This window comes from Hyaena hyaena, unplaced genomic scaffold, assembly GCF_003009895.1.
Source record: "Hyaena hyaena isolate Hyena2069 unplaced genomic scaffold, ASM300989v1 scaffold_3, whole genome shotgun sequence".
Taxonomy (NCBI): domain Eukaryota; kingdom Metazoa; phylum Chordata; class Mammalia; order Carnivora; family Hyaenidae; genus Hyaena; species Hyaena hyaena.
The window spans coordinates 1467426-1489654 of record NW_024080635.1 but is presented as its reverse complement, the minus strand read 5'-3'; the positions used below and the strand labels follow the sequence as shown (position 1 = coordinate 1489654).

Here is a 22229-nt window from a genome sequence, read left to right as displayed (position 1 = left end):
GCCAGAAAAATACAAGTAGTAATTCTCTCTCTTCCTGGAACATTTAACAACCAGGTGTGGCCCAGTGTACTTCAGCTGAAGGCTGGGTCTTCCCAGGGCACGGCCTCCCTGCTCGGCTGCTCAGCTCAAGAGAAGGCTCCAGCCCCTCTGATTATTCGAACACTTCCTCTATGTGGAAGAAACAATCATGCACAAACCCTACCGTATTCTGGGGTGACTAGGTGGCTCGGTCTGTTGAGCGACCTATCCTCGAATTCAGCTCAGGTCAGGGTTGTGGGATCGAGCCCTGCATGGGACCCCGCGTCAGGCTCTGCACTGAGCATGGAGTGCTTAGGATTGTCACTCTCTCTCCCTCAGTCCCTCTCCCCTGCTTGCCCGGGCTGTCTCTCTCTAATATAAAATAAATAATCAATTAAAACAACACACTGGGGTGCCTGGGTGGTACAGTTGGTTAAGCATCCAACTCTTGATCTCGATTCAGGTCATGATCTTACAGTTTGTGAGTTTGAGCCCTGCATTTGGGCTCTGCATTGATGGTATGGAGCCTGCTTGGGATTCTGTCTTTTCTTCTCTCTGCCCCTCCCGGCTTGTTCTCTCTCTCTCTCTCTCAAAATCAATAAATAAACTTTAAAAATTTTTTTTAAAAACCCACCATATTCTATTTTAAGTGTGTATATACATGTGCATAAAACAAAAACCAACTGATCATGCTTGTCTAAGAGGAGGAGGCACTTAAAGGGGACTTTGGTATGTTTACAGTTACAAATTCTAGATGCTGTGAATGGGGCCGTTTGTCATTTGTATTTTTTTCTTATCTTTTACTTTTCAAAAAAAAAAATTCAGGGGTACCTGGGTGGCTCAGTCAGTTAAGCGTCTGTCTTCAGCTCAGGTCATGATCTCACACTTCGTGGGTTCGAGCCCCACATCGGGCTCTGTGCTGACAGCTCAGAGCCTGGAGCCTGCTTCAGATTCTGTGTCTCCCACTCTGTCTCTCCCTCCCCCACTTGCACTCTCTCTCTCTCTCTCTCTCTCTCAAAAATAATAAACATTAAAAATTTAACAATTTTTCATTGTAGGAAACTTGGAGGAAATAACAGGAAAGTATAAAGAAGAAATCAGAGCTACCCATAATTCTCCCTGCCCTCATGGACAAGCCCCATGCACACTTTGGAGGGTCTTTTCCTGTGTACATTTTCTCCCTCTCTGAGACTCCTGCCCTCTGTCTCTACTTTACCATCTCTTCTCATCACGCTCATCTGTTTCCCTCCCTGTCACCCCCTTCCATCCATCAAGGACTTCAGAATTTGTCAGGCAATCTGTCCTAATGTCCTGCTGATCCATGCAGATGGCCCTCCAATACCCTTCCTTGACCTCCTTGGTGACCTTCATCATGACCCTGCCATCCTCTCTGGGGCCATGCCTTGAATGGTCCCCTCTGGACCCCCAGCCTCAAGGGTCCCACAAAGCCCCTCTTGCAGCACGTCTGCCTTCCCACTCCTAGAGCCTCATCCCCTGACTTCACAGAGGCCACCAGCTCATCCTATTTCCTTCTGTTCAGTCAGCCTCTCCTGGCCGTTCGCCCAGCAAGCCTACACCCCAAGGCTGAGCGTCCGAAGGCCAGCACAGGGGTCCAGGTGAGGAGTGCGAAGTGGAGGACTTGAACTTGAGGAGGAGAGGGAGATTTGAGATATGTGATTGGTGCGCACTATTCCAAACCCACTCACCTCCTTTCTCCTCCCAGGTGCTCTCCAGCTCCACACGGACCCCACTCCATCCCTCATCCTGCCCCTTTAGGCTATTCCCCCCCCACCAAGTCTCCTCCCATCCTGAGATGACATCTTCCCATCCTGAGATATGACACCGCCTCCCCTTGACTCCCTTTACATTTCTAGCTACTCCTTTTTCACTCATTTTCCCTTCCCCTCCAAGCTTCTGGAGCGAATTGTCCTTCTGTGCTGTCTCCATCTTCTCAACTACCACTTCCTCCTCATTCGCAGCCATGTGCTTCAGCCCTCTGCTGGGTCACCGGGTCACCCCTGTCTGGGTCACCAGGGACTTCCAACGCGGCCCAATCCAATGGAAGCATTTCAGTTCGCAGCTGGTTATTCATCCCCCCTTCACTCATAGAGCACACTCGTTCCTGGTTGTTCCTTCTCAGGCTCCTTTGTGCACTTTTTTGTTTCTTTGTCTTATTTTAATTCCAGTATAGTTAACGTGCAGTGTTATATTCGTTTCAGATGTACAATATAATGATTCAACAATTCTATACATTACTCAGTGCTCATCAAGATACGCATACTCTTAATCCCTTCACCTATTTGACTCATCCCCGCCACTCACCTCCCCCCTGGCAGCCCCCAGACTGTTCTCTACAGTTAAGAGTCTGTGTTTTGGGGGCACCTGGGTGGCTTAGTTGGTTAAGCGTCCGACTTTCGCTTAGGTCATGATCTCACGTTCGTGGGTTCGAGCCCCGCATCGGGCTCTGTGCTGACTGCCAGCTCGGAGCCTGGAGCCTGTTTCAGTCTGTGACTCCCTCTCTCTCTGACCCTCCCCTGCTCACGCTGTCTCTCTCTCTCCTAGAAATAATAAATTAAAAAAAAATTAAAAAAAAAAAAAGAGTCTGTGTTTTGGTTTGTCTCTCTCTCTTTTTCTCTTTGTTGCCTTGTTCTGTTTTTCCTTGAGTGACATCGTATGGTATTTGTCTATCTCTGACTGGCTTATTTCGTTAGCACTGTTCTCTCTAGCGCCATCCATGCTGCCACAAATGGTCCTGTATGGACTTTTTGTGATCTGCTCTACCCTTAGACATTGGTGATCCTTTGTATCCTTTCTGCTCCCTTTATTGTTCCCAGTGGTTGGTTCATGTTGTCCCGTGGCTCTCCTTTTATATGACAATTTTCAAATCACCGTCCCCAGACTAACTTCCTTGAGCATTAGACTGAAATAGCCAGTCTCTTGACCTTCCCATCAGTCATCTCAAGCTTGACAAGTACCAGCTGATCATTTCTTCTTTTCTCCCAAACTGCTCCTTGTATATTTTCTGTCTCAGTTGGTGATAATATGACAATGTACCCAAGTCAAAAACCTGGGAGTCATTTTTTCCCTCTTCCCCTCTTCTCTCTCTTTTCTTTTTAAGAATATTTATTATTTTTGAGAGTGAGTGGGGGGGTGGGGGTGGGTAGAGAGAGGGGACAGAGGATCCAAAGAGGGCTCTGTGCTGACAGCAGAGAGCCTGATGTGGGCCTTGAATCCATGAACCATGAGATCATGACCTGAGCTGAGATCAGAGGCTTAACTGACTGAGCCACTCAGGTGCACCACTTCCCTCTCTTTCTACACAGAGTGAGTCATCAAGTCCTGCCAAGTTACATCCTAAATGATTCTGTAACAAGTGCTTTCCTTTTTGTCTCTGCAACTAATGCCCTTGTTCATGTAACATCTCTTATTCCCTGGTTGTTTTTTCACACACCACTGGGTACTCTTCCTAAGGTATAAATCAGATTATGTCACTCTTCTGCTTAAAATCAGCAACATAAAAGAAAACATAAAAGACATAAATAAATGGGGGGGGTGCCTGGGTGGCTCAGTTGGTTGAGTATCCAACTTTGACTCAGGTCATGATCTCAGTTTGTGAGTTCAGACACCACATCAGGCTCTGTGCTGTCACTGTGGAGCCCACTTCGGATCCTCTGTCCCCCCAACCCCCTGCCCCGTCTCTGCGCTTCCCGTGCTCATGCTCTTTCTTCCTACAAAATAAATAAACATTAAAAAAAAAAAAAAGACATACATAAATGGAAAGCCATCCTGGGTTCATGGAGTGTAAGACTTAATATTAAGTTAGGATGGCAATTCTCCCCAGTTGATCTACAGATTTATTGCAACCCCTATCAAAATCCAAGCTTCCCTCACCTTTGTTTTGCAGAAATTGACAAGCTGATCCTAAAATTCATATGGAAATGCAAAAGATCCAAAATAGCCAAAACAATCTTGAAAAAGAAACAGGTTGGAGGATTTCAAAATTTACCCTAAAGGTACGGTAATCAAGACAACGTGGTACTGGGCATAAGGTATCCATACCTCAATGGAATAGATTTGAGAGTAAAAGCATATGAAGAAACCAGAAATAAACTAGAACTAAAAACACATATGTGGTCAACTGATTTTTGACAAGGGTACCAAGGTGATTTAGAGAGGAAAGATAGGGTGCCCGAGTGGCTCGGTTGGTTAGGTGTCCAATTCTTGATTTTGGCTCAGGTCAGGACCTCATGGTTTGTGAAACTGAGCCCAGAGTGGGGCTTCATGCTGACATCAAGGAGCCTGCCGAGATTCTCTTTCTCCCTCTCTCTCTGCCCCTCCCCAGCTCACATGCTCTTTCTCTCAAAATAAGTAAATACACTTAAAAGAAGAAGAAAGAGCTGGCTCAGTCAGTAGAGCACATGACTCTTGATCTCGGGGTTGGGAGTTCAAGCCCCATGCTTGGTGTAGAGCTTAAATTAAATAAATAACTAAATAAACCATTGACTTGGGGAAAATATTTGTGAAGTATATATCTGATAAGGGTCTAGTATCCAGAATACATAAAGAACTATTACAACTCAACAGTAAAATTAGGCAAACAAAAAAGGTGAGAGATTTGAGTGATATTTCTCTAAAGAACATACACAGATGGCCAATGAACCAAAGTCATCAGTCAGTAGGGGGATGCAAACAAAATCAGCAAAGATGCCCAAAGTCATCAGTCAGTAGGGGGATGCAAATAAAATCAGCAAAGATGTCCAAACTCATCAGTCAGTAAGGGTATGCAAATAAAAACCAGGAGATACTACCTCATCCTCACTAGAGTAGCAGGCTATAGCCAAAAAGATAGGCATAACAAGCATTAAGAATGTGGAGAATTGGAACTCTCATGCACCACTGGTGGGAATGCAAAATGGTGCAGCCACTTTGGAAAAGTTCAGCAGTTCCTCAAAAAGTTAAACACAGAGTTACCATACGACCGGGCTTTCTATTCCTAGGTATGTACCCAAAAGAACTGAAGATACATCTTCACACAAAAATTTGTACATGAATGTTCAGAGCAACTTAATTCATAACTGTATCACCACATCCAAAACAGGAATCCATGCTCTCTGCAGTCTTCCCTGTTACCAAAAATGAAGTATGTTCTCTTGCGTTCTTTTTTGTTTTCTTAGAGAGAGAGGGAGAGAGTGAGTGGGGAGAGGGGCAGAGGGAGAGAGAGGATCCCAATCAGGCTCCATGCTCATCGAGGAGTGTCTGATACAGGGCTCGATCTCATGACTCTGGGACCATGACCTGAGCTGAAATCAAGAGTCAGGCACTCAACCGACTGAATCACCCAGCCGCCCTGTCTTGGGTCTTTCTAAGATAAGATATGTTCTAAACATATCTCTACATATGTGTATCTCCATCTTAATACAACACACACACACACACGCACATGCATACACACATGCACACACACGCGCGCGCGCACACACACACACACACACACACTGCCCCCAGACTCATTTCTCTGCCTCCCTTCCTGCTTCCTCAAATCTCATCATTTGGCAAAAGCTTCTATCTGTAGCCTCAACGATTCTTCACCTCCTGGGGACGTCCATCTCCCGACTGGCCCTTCATGACGGTATGCCTGAAATTTGAGCAAAGACCTCTTCTCTCTGTCTGCACCCTCTTTTTCAGTGATCTCAGCCAGCCACTTGGCTTTTATATTATCAATATGCCAATGGCCCCTGTGTGTGTCTCCAGCTCTGACCTCTCACTAAGTGCCAAACTTGTGTGCCCAGCTACCTGCTTGTCACTGCTACTTGAGTACCTAACGACCATCTAAGCTTAATAGACTCAGGAAGAGTTCTTGGTTTCTCTCCCCTCAATCTATTCTTCCCCTAGTCTCTCCCATCACAGTAAACAGCACCGTCATCACCTACAAGTCCAAAGCACAAAAGCCTTTCCTGATCCCTCCCGTTTACTCATTTTCCACATTCTATCCATCTGCAAGTCCTGTCGCTCTGTCTCCAAAATACATATTATGTCAAAAACCTTCTCTCCATATCCACTGTCACTCCCTTCATCCAGCAGTCTCCTAACTGGCCTCTCTACTTCCACCCCTACAACCCACTTTCTTTTTAAAAAATTTTTTTAATGTTTATTTAATTTTGAGAGAGAGAGAGAGAGACAGAGTGTGAGCAGGGGAGGGTCAGAGAGAGAGGGAGATACAGAATCTGAAGACAGGCTCCAGGCTCTGAGCTGGCAGTCAGCACAGAGCCTGACACAGGGCTTGAACCCACAAACCATGAGATCCGACCTGAGCCGAAGTCGGACGCTTAACCAACTGAGCCACCCTATAACCCACTTTCTACACAGCAACCATTTACTTTCAAAAACACAATTCAGGTCATATAAACACTCCCTTTAATGGCCTACGTAGGGCTTCACTGTGGCCTGCAATGCCCAGCACGCCCTGGCTCGCCTCTACCTCTCCGGCATCACATCCTATCTCTCTCCCCTGGATTTCTACCCGTCAGCCACACTGCTCTTCCTTCCTTTCTTTCAATGCACTAACGTAGGTTTAAAAAAATTTTTTTAACATTTATTTATTTTTGAGACAGAGAAACAGAGCACAACCTGGGGAGGGACAGAGAGAGAAAGAGAGAGAGAGAGAGATGGAGATAGAATCCAAAGTAGGCTCCCGGCTCTGAGCTGTCAACACAGAGCCCAACTCAGGCCATGATCTCGCTGTTTGTGAGTTTGAGTCCCACCTCGGGCTCTGTGCTGACAGCTCAGAGCCTGGAGCCTGCTTCACATTCTGTGTCTCCCTCTCCCTCTGCCCCTCCCCTGCTCATGCGCTGTCTTTCACTGTCTGTCAATAATAAATAAAGGTTAAGAATTTTAAAAAAAGAAATAATTGACATACATCACTGTAGAAGGTGTAGGGTGTACAGAGTTTTATCTTCGAGGCATTTTTCTCTAGGCGAAATAATCTTGTTTATTAATTTTCAGTTATTTCTACAGAATGTTGGCCCTGTGAGAGCAGAGGCCTTAAGTATTTTGCACGTAGCTCATCACTCAATGCCCTGCGCCTAGAGCGGTATCAGGCGGATGCGGTTGGTGCGTGGTGCATATTTGTTAACGGATAAATAAAGCATCAAATCAGCGTTTGTCAAAGTGTGGTCTACAGACCCCTGAGCATCCCCCACAACCTTTCAGAGGCTCTGCGAAGTCAAAACTATTCTCGTAATAAATACTGAGATGTTCTTTTGCCTTTTTGGTGGTGGGAAAGCAATGGCGGTTACAACAGCTGGCCCCATGGCAAAAAGCGACTCCAGGCTGCGTTAGATATGGTTATATTCCTTACTGCTGCGCATCCTCAGCAAAGGAAATACATACAGCAGTTTCATTCAAGAATGGCTTGAGGAGGGGCACCTGGGTGGCTCTGTTGGCTAAGCTGCTGAGTCTTGATTTTGGCTCAGGTCACCATCTGGTGGTTTGTGAGTTCGAGCCCCACGTTGGGCTTCGTGCTGACAGTACAGAGCCTGTTTGGGCTCCTCTCTCCTCTCTCTGCCCCTCCTCCTTGTTTGTGCCCTCTGTCTCTGTCTCTCAAAATAAGTGGATAAACTTAAAGAAAAACTTCAAAGAATGACTTGATGAAACAGTACAAATTATTAACTTTATTAAATCTCTACCCTTGATTATACTTTGAAATATGTTGACAGGAAAATTTAAAAAAAACAACAACAGGGGCGCCTGGGTGGCTCAGTCGGTTAAGCGTCCGACTTTGACTCAGGTCATGATCTCACAGTTCGTGGGTTCGAGCCCCGTGTCAGGCTCTGTGCTGACAGCTAGCTCAGAGCCTGGAGCCTGTTTCAGATTCTGTGTCTCCCTCTCTCTCTGACCCTCCCCTGCTCACGCTGTCTCTCTCTCTCTATTTCTCTTTCTCTCTCAGAAATGAATAAAAACATTAAAAAATTTAAAATAAATGAAATATGTTGACAGGGTGGGGAGAATGCTGCTATATGCCTAAGTACCATGGCTATCTGAGGAAAGCAGTGGTGGAGTTGTTTGAGGTGCAAGCTGAACACCACTTTTACCTGAAAGAAGGACTGAAAGACAGACCGTGGTTATGCAAATATAGGTTTTTAAAAAATTTTTTGCAGACGTTTTCTCTAAGGAAAGAAGTAAGCCTATTGATTCAAGGGGGAAATTGACAATATTTGCTATTAATAATAAAATTTCAGTTTTTAAGTGAAAATTAGCCTTTTGGAATGTTTGTATCCACCACTGTGAGTTTAGTAGCTTCCCAATACTTAAGGAGTTTCTTTCTTTAAAAAATTTTTAATGTTTATTTATTTTTTAATTTTTTTTTTTTTCTGAGAGAGAGCGTGAGCAGGGGAGGGTCAGAGAGAGAGAGGGAGATACAGAATCTGAAGCAGGCTCCAGGCTCCGAGCTAGCTGTCAACACAGAGCCCGACACAGGGCTCAAACCCACGAACCGTGAGATCATGACCTGAGCCGAAGTTGGACACTCAACTGACTGAGCCACCCAGGCGCCCCTATGTTTATTTATTTTTGAGAGACAAGGAGGGAGCAGGGGAGGGGCAGAGAGAGAGGGAGACACAGGATCCAAAGCAGGAGGGTCTGAGCTGTCAGCACAGAGACCCACACGAGGCTCGAACTCACAAGCCATGAGATCATGACTTGAGCTGAAGTTGGACCCTTAACCAACTGAACCATCCAGGCGCCCCTACTTAAAGACTTCCAATGAGATCCGTGGTGACACTAATGAATATAATTTCTTTTATATTGTATAGTAACATGTGTAGACATTCAGAAGATCTCTATAGCTCAGTGAACCCTATTTTCCAAGTGTTACAAAATCAGTCATGGATAAAAGATGCATTCAAAGCGCACGATAGACCAATGTATTTTAACTTAATGAAAAATTGGTTTCAGATTCCACACTGAAACTAAATTTTGCAAGGTTTCATTTGTTAAGGGTTGATATAGTATCAAAGAGGAATATCCACACACTTAACCAGGCAGGGGGAAACCATGATTATAAAGGTGCTTTTTCAGGCAAGGCCCATCCATTGCTGACCGCTTTGATCTCCCCAGATGTGGGAGACTTAGTTGCACAATTTATGGCAGTGGGGGACTGTGCTCACTTTCTTCTCTTAAAAAAAAAAAAAGAGGGGCACCCGGGTGGCTCAGTAGGTTAGGCATCAGACTTCAGCTCGGGTCATGATCTCATGTTCACGGGTTCGAGCCCAGCGTCAGGCTCTGTGCTGACAGCTCAGAGCCTAGAACCTGCTTCAGATTCTGTCTCCCTCTCTCTCTGCACCTCCCCCACTCACGCTCTGTTTCTCTCTCTCAAAAAATAATAATTAAAAAAAAAAAAAGGAATATCCACAGTTACCTGGGAAAGTTTTTAAAATAATCCTCCTTGGGCACCTGGGTGGCTCAGTTGGTTAAGCGTCCGACTTTGGCTCAGGTCATGATCTTACGGTTCACGAGTTCAAGCCCCAAGTCAGGCTCTGTGCTGACAGCTCAGATCCTGGAGCCTGTGTCAGACTCTGTCTCCCTCTCTCTGCCCCTCCCCTACTCATGCTCGGTCTGTCTCTGTCTCTCTCTCAAAAAAATAAACATTAAAAAAAAATCTTCCTTTTCCTATTTAAAATTTGTGTGGGGCTGAATTTTGTTCATATACTGCAACTAAAACAACAAATCTCAACAGATTGAATAAAGGAGCAAGGAAGCAGTTACAGGGATCTAGCCACCTTTTATTATGCCAGACATTTAAAGAGACACGCAAAGCTGTCACACAATGTCATTCTTCCCACTGATTTTTTTTGATTTGGAAAATGTAGTTATTTTTCATTGAAAAGGATGTTATTTATGTTAACTTAAGTAGGTTTATCATTTTAATTAAAAAATTTTTAATGTTTATTTTTGAGAGAGCGCATGAGCAGGGGAGGGCAGAGAGAGAGAGAGAGAGAGACCCAGAATGTGAAGCAGACTCCAGGTTCTGAGCTGTCAGCACAGAGCCTGATGCAGGGCTCAAATCCACAGACTGGTGAGATCATGACCTGAGCTGAGGTCAGACGCTTAACCGATTGAGCCCCTCAGGTGCCCTTATTTTTTAAGCTCTTTTTTTAATGTTTTTTAAAAATTTATTTCTAAGAGAGAGAGAGAGAGAGAAACAGCGTGAGCAGGGGAGGGTCAGAGAGAGAGGGAGACAGAGTCTGAAGCAGGCTCCAGGTTCCAAGCTGTCAGCACAGAGCCTGATGGGGGGCTCGAACCCACGAACAGTGAGATCATAACCTGAGCTGAAGTCGGACGCTTAACCGATTGAGCCCCCCAAGGCGCCCTTATTTTTTCAACTCTTAACTTTACTTCGAGTATGGCAAATATCAATAACGTAACCCATATGAACAAAAACCCTTTTCAGGTCTTCAATTTTTCAGAGCGTGGAAGGATTTGGAGACCAGAAAGCTTAGGAGACACTACTATAGGTAAACGCTGGAGCTGATTCGCCCCATGCAGAACACCTTGGCTCACAGGTGGAGGGAACACAAGACAATTATAAACAACCCTATTTGGAAAAGGAGACGAGACAAAACAGCACCCAGTGGTCTGCAGTGTGTATGGCCGTGTAGGGCATCCTGGAGGTGGAGAACAGCAAGGATTCTCTGCCTCGGTGGAGTGAAGCTGGCCTGTCCCGTCTGCCATGTTGGCGCGGGGCGGGGGGGGGGGTCTCCCCTATTCATTGTAACTTTGAGGCCACGTCTCCAGATTTTGAAGATGTCCTTTTAGTAGTGTTTGGAACCAAGATGATGCCCTAGAAGTTGATCAATTGTAGGCTTCCTTGTGCCCGGATTTGGGCTTTTCTGGCAAAACCACTCCCTTAAAAGATGCGGAAGGTTTCTGGCTCTTCATATTTGGATAACTCTATGGGTTAATAACCAAGTCAGAATAATCGTGAGTTATGGCCTCTGAATCTAGAGCGGGGGAGTCTTTCAGCAACGGGACCAGCCAGTGCTCAGCCTCGGGCCTCCAGCCTCACCTCTGCCTTGGAGCAATTCTGACCACTAGGCTCTATCCCAGTGGAAGGCTCTAAATTTACATACGCTATAACCCTCCTGTTAGTGGGAACAGGCAGGAAGGGCTTGGGTGGGGCTGTGTTTCCTGCCTTCCTACCTTTGTTTCCACTCAATTTTTTTTTAATGTTTATTTATTTTGAGAAATAGCGAGACAGAGCATGAATGGGGGAGGGGCAGAAAGAGAGGAGACACACACACACACACAGAATCCAAAAGCAGCTCACAGAATCTGAGCTCTCAGCACAGAGCCTGATGCAGGGCTCAAACTCATGAACTGTGAGATCATGACCTGAGCTAGTTAGACGCTTAACTGACTGAGCCACCCAGGCGCCCCTGTTTCCACTCAGTTTAACTTTGATATAAAGAGATGAGCTTTTTCAATCCACGTGACCATCAGACTGTGTAGGCTTGGATTGCTGGCTCCAGGCAGTCTCTCTTGGCAAAGCTGAAGGCACACAGGAGCAGGGGCCAGGCTGCCGGGATTCGAGCGACAGCTCCAGCCCTGTCTAGCTTTGTGAAGTTGGGCGAATGGTGCTGCGCCTCAGTTCTTCAAATGTAAAATGGGGAATTACAACGTACCTACTTCTTTGTGTTATTGTGAAGATTCAGTGAACTAGTATGAGTAAAGCTCTTAGAGCCCGGCACAGGGTGGGTGCTTCAGAAATATTAGCTTTTAGGGGCACCTGGTTGGCTCAATCGGTTGGTCATCCAACTTCCGTTCAGGTTATGGTCTTGTGGGTTTGTGAGTTGGAGCCCCGCATCGGGCTCTGCACCTGGTGATGCGGAACCTGCTTGGGATTCTCTCTCTCTCTCTCTCTCTCTCTCTCTCTCCCCCTCTCTCTCTTTCACTCTCTCTCTCTCCCTTCCCCGCCCACACATGCTCTCTCTCACTCATAGTAAATAAATAAACTTAAAATTAAAAAAAAGAGAGACATTACCTTTTGTTATTCATTATTCTGTTGCAAAATTTGTGTCTTTGACTCCAAACTAAAGGCTTGGGAAAACACCCAAAACATACAACCTTCTGACATATTTCTACCAAATCCCTGGGCTCTCACCTGTGTGGGGTACATGGTCTGAGCTTCAGGAGCCCCTGGCCGTGTACCTGCATGTCAAGGCATGCCAACCTCCCACCCTGGGATGGGGACATCCTCACTTTCTCTACCCACGTCAGTCTGCCACTTCCATGTGTTAGGGGTCATTACCAGCAATGCCCCACTTCCTGTATTAGAAACTCTTCTGTTACAGGTGACAGAATCTTAACAGACATGGGCTTTGGATGGGGGGGAAGAATTTGTTGGATTATGGTATGGGAAATTTCAGGGACTTCAGGCATGGTTAGATGCTGGCCTTAAAATGACGTCATCTGGTGTCTTCCAACGGTGTCCCCGTCTCTGTTTCTCAGCTCTGCCTTCTTCCGTGTGGTTTCAGTGTCAGGTAGTCTGTCCACATAGTGGAAGATCCAATGCTTACTTACATCTTCCCCGCTTAGGAACCTCTAAGAAGAAAGCAGAGCCTCCATTCCTCTGAAATTCCAGAAAAGTTTGGAATTACCTTGAATTTCTCCAGCTCTAGCTGTATTCCTTAGCTTTGTGACATATCACCCTGAGTGACATCACATGTGACTTCAGAGGACTGGAACGACACAGCCAGGGAGGGGAGGAAGGATTGGTATTTATCAACCATCTGTTATGTCAGAGGCATTGTGCGTCCTCTCATAGTGAAGATTAGCCCCTTGGGGAAGGACACTAAGTCTCTCGGCCGGCAGTCTTCACGTCCCTCCAAGCTGCGAGGGGAGGGGCCCTTTCTTGGGTCTGCAGCCAACCCCTCTGCCTGCCCTTGATTTCATCCCTCTGGCTTCTAGAGCACCATTAACTCACTTTCTCTCTCCTCGTACTTCCCCCCGAGGGTCCAGACATGCATGAGTCTCTCCTGCCACAAAAACAAATCTCCCCTTCTTGAGAGAGAACCAGCCACCATCTCTACCTCCTCACCATCCACTCACACCTCAACTAAATGAACTTGGTTTTCTACTTCTGCTGTCTTCTGAGATTGCTCTCTCTCAAGTCAGCAGTCACTTCCCATGTGACAAACTCAGTTCTTGGCCAGCTTGACCTCACATGTCCGCTGACCGCGCTTTCCTTCCTGAAATTCTCACCCTGTTGGCTTCCACTGTTTTCCTCATTCCTGGTTCCCCTTGCCCCCTTTCTGACTGCTCTTTTCTCTGCACGCGTCGGAGAATGGTTTACGAGAAGAGGAAGCCAACTCTCCTGTCATTCACGTCTGTTGTCTCAAGTGCCATTTTGTCGTTGGTGGTTTTCCGTCTCCGTGGCCTATGTCTGTCTCCGTGTCTGTCCAAGCACAGAGTCTGAGCAGAGCCCTTGTCCACATATAGTGAGCGATGGATGCATTTCCTCCAAGGCAGGTGTCCAAGGAATGACAAAGCAGCATCTGGATCTAGAAGATTTTCTTTCTTTTTTTTTTTTTTAATATTTTTATTTATTTCTAGGAGAGAGAGAGAGAGAGAGAGACAGCGTGAGCAGGGGAGGGTCAGAGAGAGGGAGATACAGATTCTGAAATAGGCTCCAGGCTCTGAGCTGGCAGTCAGCACAGAGCCCGACGCGGGGCTCGAACCGACGAACCACGAGATCATGACCTAAGCGAAAGTCAGACCCTTAACCGACTAAGCCACCCAGGCGCCCCAGCATCTGGATCTAGAACTATATCCCACGCCACTCACAAAGGCAGATCCACAGAAGTAAAGTTAAGCCGCATCTCCAGTGTAGGCTAAGAGATGCGGCAGCTGTCCTGCCCTTGCGGGACCCTTTTGATGACCCCTCAGGCCTCAGAGTTCAACTTCACAGCGCCAGCAGCCTCCTCTGGTCCCTGTGCTCACGGAGTCCTTTGTCTCTCATATCGCATGTGACACAGCCATGGCAGAATGGAAAGAGCGTGAGGTCTGGAATTCCAGATCTGGGTCTATGGCTCGCTTCTGCCTCTTCATCTTCCTCCTCCTCCTTCTTCTTGTTTTTTATTTATTTTTGAGAAAGAGAACACAAGTTGGGAGGGACAGTGAGAGGGAGAGAGACAGAATCCCAAGCAGGCTCCACGCTGACAGCAGCGAGCCCAATGCGGGGCTTGAACTCACAAACCACAAGATCACGACCTGAGCAGAAGTCGGATACTCAACCGACTGAGCCACCCAGGCCCACCCCGCCTTTGATTTTTTAATTTTTAAAGTTTATTTATTCTGAGAGAGAGAGAGCAAGAGCAGGGAAAGGTAGAGAGAGACAGACAGACAGAATCATAAGCAGGCTCCACCTGTCAGCACAGAGCTGGCCACGGAGCTTGACCTCATGAACCATGAGATCATGACCTGAGCCAAAATCCAGACTCAGATGTTTAACTGACTGAGTGGCCCAGGCACGCCCTCCGCCTTTTTTTGATCTGGCTATGATCCCCCAGAAAACCAGTGGCCATGTTCGGGTAGGTTCATGAACCTCTTCAGGTGTGCAAGGAAGAGCCATGCTCAGAAGACTGACGGTAATGGGGGCTATGGAAAGGACAGTGAGGAAGTACGGTGGGCGGGGAAGCCATCTCAGCAGTGCACGCAGGTCCCTGGAGAACAGGGACAACGATGTGGTGATGAGCTCCAGGTCTGCTTCTAACGCTTCTGTCTCCCAGGCCAGACAGTCTCGTCTCACACGGGTGGTTGGCCTCCAGCACATCGAGGTTGTTCACAGTGGCATTTGGCTTTGGCCCAGATCCTGTGTCTAGTCAGCTGCAGCAAGGTCGGCAGGACTGGCCTCATTGGATTTACATGACCTAGATCGCAGTGATTCCATGAGGCAAGATCAGCTCAGGTCCACTGGCCTTGGGAGGAGGCGGAGGGAACGGCGGGCCCTCAGCGTCATGGATTGTGTATCTTCCTCACTGTGTCTCAATTTCCTTCTTCATTTGACAAATGAAGGGGTTGGATCATTGATCTTCAAAGGTGCTTCCAATTCGGGCTTTCCAGGAATTTATTATTATTATAGCTTGATTTCACATCAGCTCTAGCAAAATGACATGTCATACCCTTGTTGGAAGGTTTCAAGTTGTGCTGATCAGTTAGGGATCACTTGCAGGAAGCGAAAGCTCCTTTAATTATTTTAAGCAGAAAAGGACTTAATACAGGGAATCCAATGTTAAGAGAAACAGCTGGAAGGGCTGGAGAAGTGAGTTCTGGGATGAGCCTCCAGGAATGACTCCTAGAACAGGACCCCAGAATGGCTGCTAACTCTGGCATAATCATGAAGTAAGGAGGCCACTAGTAGAATTCTTTTTTAAAAAAAAAAATTTATTTATTTATTTAAAATGCTTATTTCTGGGGCGCCTGGGTGGGTTAGTCGGTTAAGCGTCCAACTTTCGCTTAGGTCATGATCTCGCGGTTGTGGGTTCGAGCCCCGCGTCGGGCTCTGTGCTGACTGCCAGCTCAGAGCCTGGAGCCTGTTTCAGATTCTGTGCCTCCCTCTCTCTCTGACCCTCCCCTGCTCACGCTGTCTCTCCCTCTCTCTCCTAGCAATAAATAAAAATATTAAAAAAATAAAAATAAAAATAAAATGTTTATTTCTTTTTGAGAGGGGAAGAGGGGCAGAAAGAGAGGGGGACAGAGGATCTGAAATGGTCTCTGTGCTGACAGCAGTGAGCCTGATGCGGGGCTTGAACCTGCAAACCATGAAATCATGACCTAAGCTGAAGTCAGACGCTCAACCGGCTGAGCCACCAGGTGCCCCTAGAAATTTTGCATTGAAGAATGTACCCAGTGAAAAGACAACCCACAGAACAGGAGAAAGAATTTGTGAATCATATGTCTGTTAAGGGAATTTTAAACAGACTATATAAAGAAGTCTTCCAGCTCAACAATACAAAAGACAAATAACCCAATTTAAAAATAAGCCACGGATTTGAATAGGTATTTCAAATAAGATATATATTCAGATAAGATATACAAATCGCCAAGTAGTAAGTGAAAAGATGCTCACCATTATTAGACACTAGAGAAATGCAAATCATAACGACAATGAGAAACTACTTCATGCCCACTAGGATGACTATCATGAAAAAAAAAACAGGTAGTAACAAGTATTGGTAGGGATGTGGAGAAATTGGAACCGTTGTGTATCACTGGTGTTTAAAATGGTGTAGGGTCTGTGGAAATAGGATGGTTTCTCAAAAAAAAAAAAAAAAAAGAAACATAGAATTTCCATATGACCCAGCAATTCCACTTCTGGGTATATATCCGAAAGAATTGAAAGCAGAGACTTGAACAGATTTTTGTACGCCAGTATTCACAGCAGTGTTGCTCGCAACTGCCATAAAGTAGAAACAACTTAAATGTCTATCAGTTGATTAGTAGGGAAACAAGGTGTGGTATATCCATACACTATACTATGGAATATTCAGTCTTAACAAGGAATGAAGTATCAATACATGCTACAACCTGGATGGGCCTTTGAAAACCTTATGTCAACTGAAAGAAGCCAAACACAAAAGGCTATATAGGGTATGATTCCATTTATGTGGAATGTCCAGAACAGGTAAAGTCATAGAGACAGGAAGTAGATAAACAGTTGCCTGGGCTGGGGTGATGAGGGCGTTGGGACTGACTACTGATAGGTTCCTTTGAGGGTGATGGAAATGTTTTGGAATTAGAGAGTGGTGATAGTTGGACAACGTTAGGAGTATATTTAAAATCTACTGAGTTGGGCAGTTTATTTTTTGTTGAGTTGTACAGTTTAGAAACAGTGAAAGGATGGTTAAAAAGCACATAGCAGGGGCTCTTGGGTGGCTCAGTTGGTTGAGTATTGGAATCGTGGTTCCTGTTCAGGTTATGATCTCGCGGTTCATGGGTTGAAACCCCACATTGGGCTCTGCACTGACAGTGTGGAGCCTGCTTGGGATTCTCTCTCTCCTTCTCTCCCTGCCCTTCCCCTACTTGCTCTCTCTTTTTCTCATTAAAACCAAACCAAACCAGGGGCGCCTGGGTGGCTTAGTCGGTTAAGCGTCCGGCTTTCGCTTAGGTCATGATCTCGCGGTTTGTGGGTTCGGGCCCCGCGTCGGGCTCTGTGCTGACTGCCAGCTCAGAGCCTGGAGGCTGTTTCAGTCTGTGACTCCCTCTCTCTCTGACCCTCCCCTGCTCACGCGCTCTCTCTCTCTCTCTCCTAGAAAAAACAAAACAAAACAAAACAAAACAAAACAAACACCCATTGTGGCTGCAATCTAAGATGGCCACCTCTGCAGCTACCACCGCCACATTCCAACCTCATGAAGCTAGTGGTTGGCCACTGGAATCCTGCTAAAGAGTAACCCAAGGTTGCCACAAACAGAAAGCAACACCCACACAGCTAGAAGGTAGCCTTGGCCTTCCTTTCTCCTCCTAACTTTTATATAAATGGATGCAATTTATAGACCCTAATTTGCAGCAGAATATTAACTACAAGGGATTCTGGGAAATGCAGTGGTTTTTTTTTTTTACTGCTTATTTATTTATTTAGAGAGAGAGAGAGCAAGCTGAGAAGAGGCAGAGAGAGAGGGAGAGAGAGAATCTCAAGCAGGCTCTGCTCTGTCAGGGCAGAGCCCAATGTGGGGCTCGATCTCATGAGTGTTGAGACCATGACCTGAGCCAAAATCAAGAGTTGGCTGCTTATTCGACTGTGTCACCCAGGTGCCCCTGGAAAATAGTGTTCAACTTTTCAGCCTTGACAGTAGAAGAGACTGGAATGGATACTGACAGCCAATTCACCATATCTACTCTAATTTACCATTTGACCTTTTAGGGGTCTAAACATGCTCCCTAAATGGTGTATTCAAAGTCTCATTAGTTATGTATTCTTCCTGGGTGATGTTCATCCTCGTTCAGTCACAGTTCTACCTCAACAACCTAAGGCTTACGTGACTACCATGTTAGCAACAGTAACACACCTTATCATTCTGGGGGAAATGTGGGAGGAAGAGAAGAAGTGGATTGATATTTATAAATGTATATATACTAGAGCAAGGAAAAATATGAAATGCTAAGATAGTCCTCAACTTTTCATGAATTAGTTATTTATATTCATACATTTGTTTTAGAACTTTGCCTCTTGAATATGGTAGGGCTGGAATTAGCCCTCGAGGGTCCTTCAGGTTCCAGACATACCCCTTTTTGCCCCCCCCCCCCCGAGCAAACCTATCACCCTCAATAATCAAGATCCATCTACCTAGCACAATCGCCCCCTTTTGGGCTGTTGGTTCAGTGGATGAGGATCCCAAATTGGTCAGAAAGTTCTCTGTTGAATGGACTCATTGTTGCGTGATCTGGTGGAAGTCTTTCTCCTCTGGGTACTGAGACTTCTAAGCTAACAGACCAAAGTCACAGGGACAAGCAGCAAAACTTGTGAGTGGCTTATATATATTGGTCACTGTTTCAGAACATATACCTCATCCTCATCCTCAGCGACAGGACTTCAACCCCACAAGATGGTGTTTTCCAGTAGTCTTCAGTAAGCCACTGACTGTTGTCTAAGGCCATGGGTCTCAGGCCATTGGCCTTAGCTTACTTAGCTCACTTGATGAGAAGTGGTGTGCAGAAAACTACACGATGAGTAAGGCATTCAGTAAGTTCATGGATGATGATGATGGTGATAAGTGGAAACATTAGCCAATACATAGAGCTCTTACTACAGCCTGGGCACTATTCTATATATTCATGTAATCCTCAAGTCCCAAATCAAGAAATTGAGACAGAGAGGTTAAATGATTTGCCCAGGGTCATAAGCTACTTATGGTAGAGTTAGAGATTCCCATCCAGGCATTCTGCCTCTGGAGTCTATCCTCTTAACCACTATGTTTGTGAGAGTACAAAGGGGGAATGTCTTTGGTTTTGTAATAATTTAAATTTTATTTGAAGTTTCTTTGTGAATATTTTAGGTTTGACATTCATGGAAACAAGCCATATCTTGATTTTCCATTGAGGAAAATCCCTGTGTTCTCTGTGACGGAAGGGATCTGCTATTAAATGTGCAGCTTGTCTTCCCAGACCGTGAAGCAGGGCTCAGTAGTAAGCTAATAGCAGCTTTTCAAAAGAATGGGCGTTGCCCAAATTAGCACAACTGGACTCCAACATCTTAAGGCCTTGCACTGTGATTCTCTTATGGAAGTCTGCTGGTGTATATGTATACCATGTCATTTACCAAGGAATTTGCACACCAGTGGATTCACTGAAACATAAAACCCACACTGCTTACACTGCAGCCTATACCAACTGGTGACCATTCGTTTTTTTCTTGGCCCATTGAAGTTGGTCCCCATTTACTTGGTAAACAGGTCAGCACGGCATAACCAAATGGGATATATTACCTCTGGTATCAAAAGGGATCAAATTCTCAGGGTATTTCTCCGTGGTGGCAGGTGTACAAGGCAATAGCTTATCTTTCACTGTAGATATCCTACCATGTTCCACGCTACTGCTCTAGTTTCCTAAAAACTTCATGGAGGTGGAAGTGCCCTTAATCTCCACAGGGATTATCTCCTAGCCTCTAGAACACATGTGCTTTACCAAGGCATTTAGACACCTGCTACTTCCTACTCGGTCTCAAACCATGATTTTATCACATGTAGAGTGGTGTTTGGGGAAATGAGATGATTTAAATGCCTACAGATTGGATCTCAACAGAGCTGGCAGGGTGATACAACCCAGATGTGGGCCAGTTGACCCTGACAGGGGAAAGTAATCTACTTTTGATGTTTTCTGCTCAAAGGGCTAGAAGAGAAGCAAGCATCTTTCAGGTCAACAGTTGCATGTCTTCGGGTGCTGCGGCGGGTGCGGACTTGCTTCATGAAGAGATTATATCTGAAATAACAGCTGCAAGTCAAGTCCCGGGCAAGCAAATAATTTTAAATGTGGGAAAGATAGAGATCAGCCAGCACTCCTCGACTTCTCCGTCTTTGGCGGTGGCGGCAGTATCTGTCATGCCCTCAGGGATGTACTACTGCTTTTGAATTATGATTCTGGTAGGGAGTGACAATTCCAGGGACTTTCTCCTGCTCTTCTTACCACAACAGCTTTAGCTCTACGGGGCGATGTGAAGATTCTGCCAGTTGCCAAGTATGTCTATAATACCTGTGTCTACTGGAACTGGGAAGCAACCCCAGGACTTTAAGTTACTTGATCCCCAGGGTGCCTGGGTGGCTCAGTCAGTTAAGTGTCTGACTCTTGATTTCTGTTCAGGTCGTGGTCTCAGGTTGTGAGGTCGACCCCCATGTCTGGCTCTGCGTTGTCAGCAAAGAGCCTGCTTGAAATTCTCTCTCTCCCTTTTTTTCTGCCTCCCTTTCTCTCAAAATAGACATTAAAAAATTATTTGATCCCCATATATTAATTTGCTAGGTATGCTATAACAAGTACTACAAACTGGGTGGCTTAAACAACACAATTTTATTGGGCTGGAAGTCTGAGATCAAGGTGTGGGCAGGCTTGGCTCCTCTGAGGGCTGAGGGAGAGCCTCTCCCAGGCCTCTCCCCTGGTCTCTGGTAGTTTGCTGACAGTCTTTGCAATTCCTTTGCTTCTGCTGCATCATCTCGATCTCTGGCTTCATCTTCACATGACGTTCCGGTTTTGGATCTCTGTGTCCAAATTTTTCCTTTTCATAGGACACCAATCAGATTGGATTAGGGGCCTACCTACTCCAGAATGACCTCATTTTATGTAATTATATCTGCAATAGCCCTATTTCCAAATAAGGTCATATTCTGAGGTATTAGGGGTTAGGGCTCCAGCACATAAATTTTGGAGGACACAATTCAACCCTAATATCCCATAAACTTCTATTCTAACTAGTGAACCACAGGCCTTTTAGGTCCCTTAGGATTACTGTTAGCATAGGGCTAGTTTTTAAGTACTCCCTAAAGGCCTGTGTATCTCCATTCCCCTAAGCACAGGAACATAGATCAATGGCTTAAGATTCCCTTGGGGAACACTGAGAGATTTACAAGTACATTGACGGTGATATTGTTGGGTACTCCACACCCAAGGGCCTTGGGTCTGAGAATTTAGTGAGAGTTTATAACTTTCCATTTTGGTGACTCAAAACAGGTCTCTTTTGGCCAGATCTGGAGTCTTGCTTTGGGTTATATAAACCAAACAGGACCTTGGAAGGTTATATTTCATCACTCTGGCTCTGTTGCCTTGGTACTACCCCTTGGCTCCTCACTCCAGGACCCCATCATCCCTACTGGGGATTCCATTTCAATGGCAGCATCTCAGCTTCATTCCCAGCCTATGGAGGATATAAACTACCGCACTTTTCACGATAAGGTGTTCCCCTTATCTATGTGCTTTCCAGTTCCTTGGTGAAAGGAATATCCTCTGAGCACTTCTGGAGGACAAAATTAAATGGGTAAGTCACACAGATGACAATCTGCATCATTTCTATCTTCATGTTTTTGGATTTATCTTTTAATGCTATGCTATTTTTTGCTTTTCAATTTGAGTGTTCACCGTGTTCAGTCCAGGTTTCATTTAACCAATCAGCTAAGAGCCACTCTTAGCTGCTAAAGCCAATATGTTGAATCCAGAATCTCTAGAATTCCCATATCAATAAATTCAACCCAAATGAAAATAAAATTATGCTCTTTTCTTCCTGGTCTAATTTAAACCTTTAAAATCCAGTTTTCTGCTGATTTAAATTAATCAAATCTTGTAATTCTTCTGTAAGCCTTCCCTCAGATCAGACTTTGTGTTCGCCTTCCAGAAGCATACTGGGATGTAACTCTAGTTACAGATCTGGTGGCAATACGGGGTAGTGGGTTGGACATGAGCATTGGCATTCCCTTTCAAGGCAACTACCCAAGGGTCTCCAAGTAAAGCAGGACCAGCCACATCGGTGAGAGGAAGAAAGGCTGTTTCCGCTGGTAAGAGACACTAAATGGAATTTACCTAAATCCACTCAAATGTCCCCATTTCTCATTTCAGGGTCCTACTCTCTCCCAAACAATGCTCTAATTTTCACATAAGAGACATGGTAAGGCTATGAATTTAACTTACACTGTAATCCTGTGACCCAGAATCTCCTCCTGATTTTCATGCACATCAGC

General features: G+C 45.5%; 1 pseudogene; it reads left to right on the top strand.

The window, feature by feature from the left end:
* Nucleotides 1-9044: 9044 nt before the first annotated feature.
* On the top strand, nucleotides 9045-9191 carry LOC120233270 (annotated as a pseudogene).
* Nucleotides 9192-22229: the final 13038 nt, after the last annotated feature.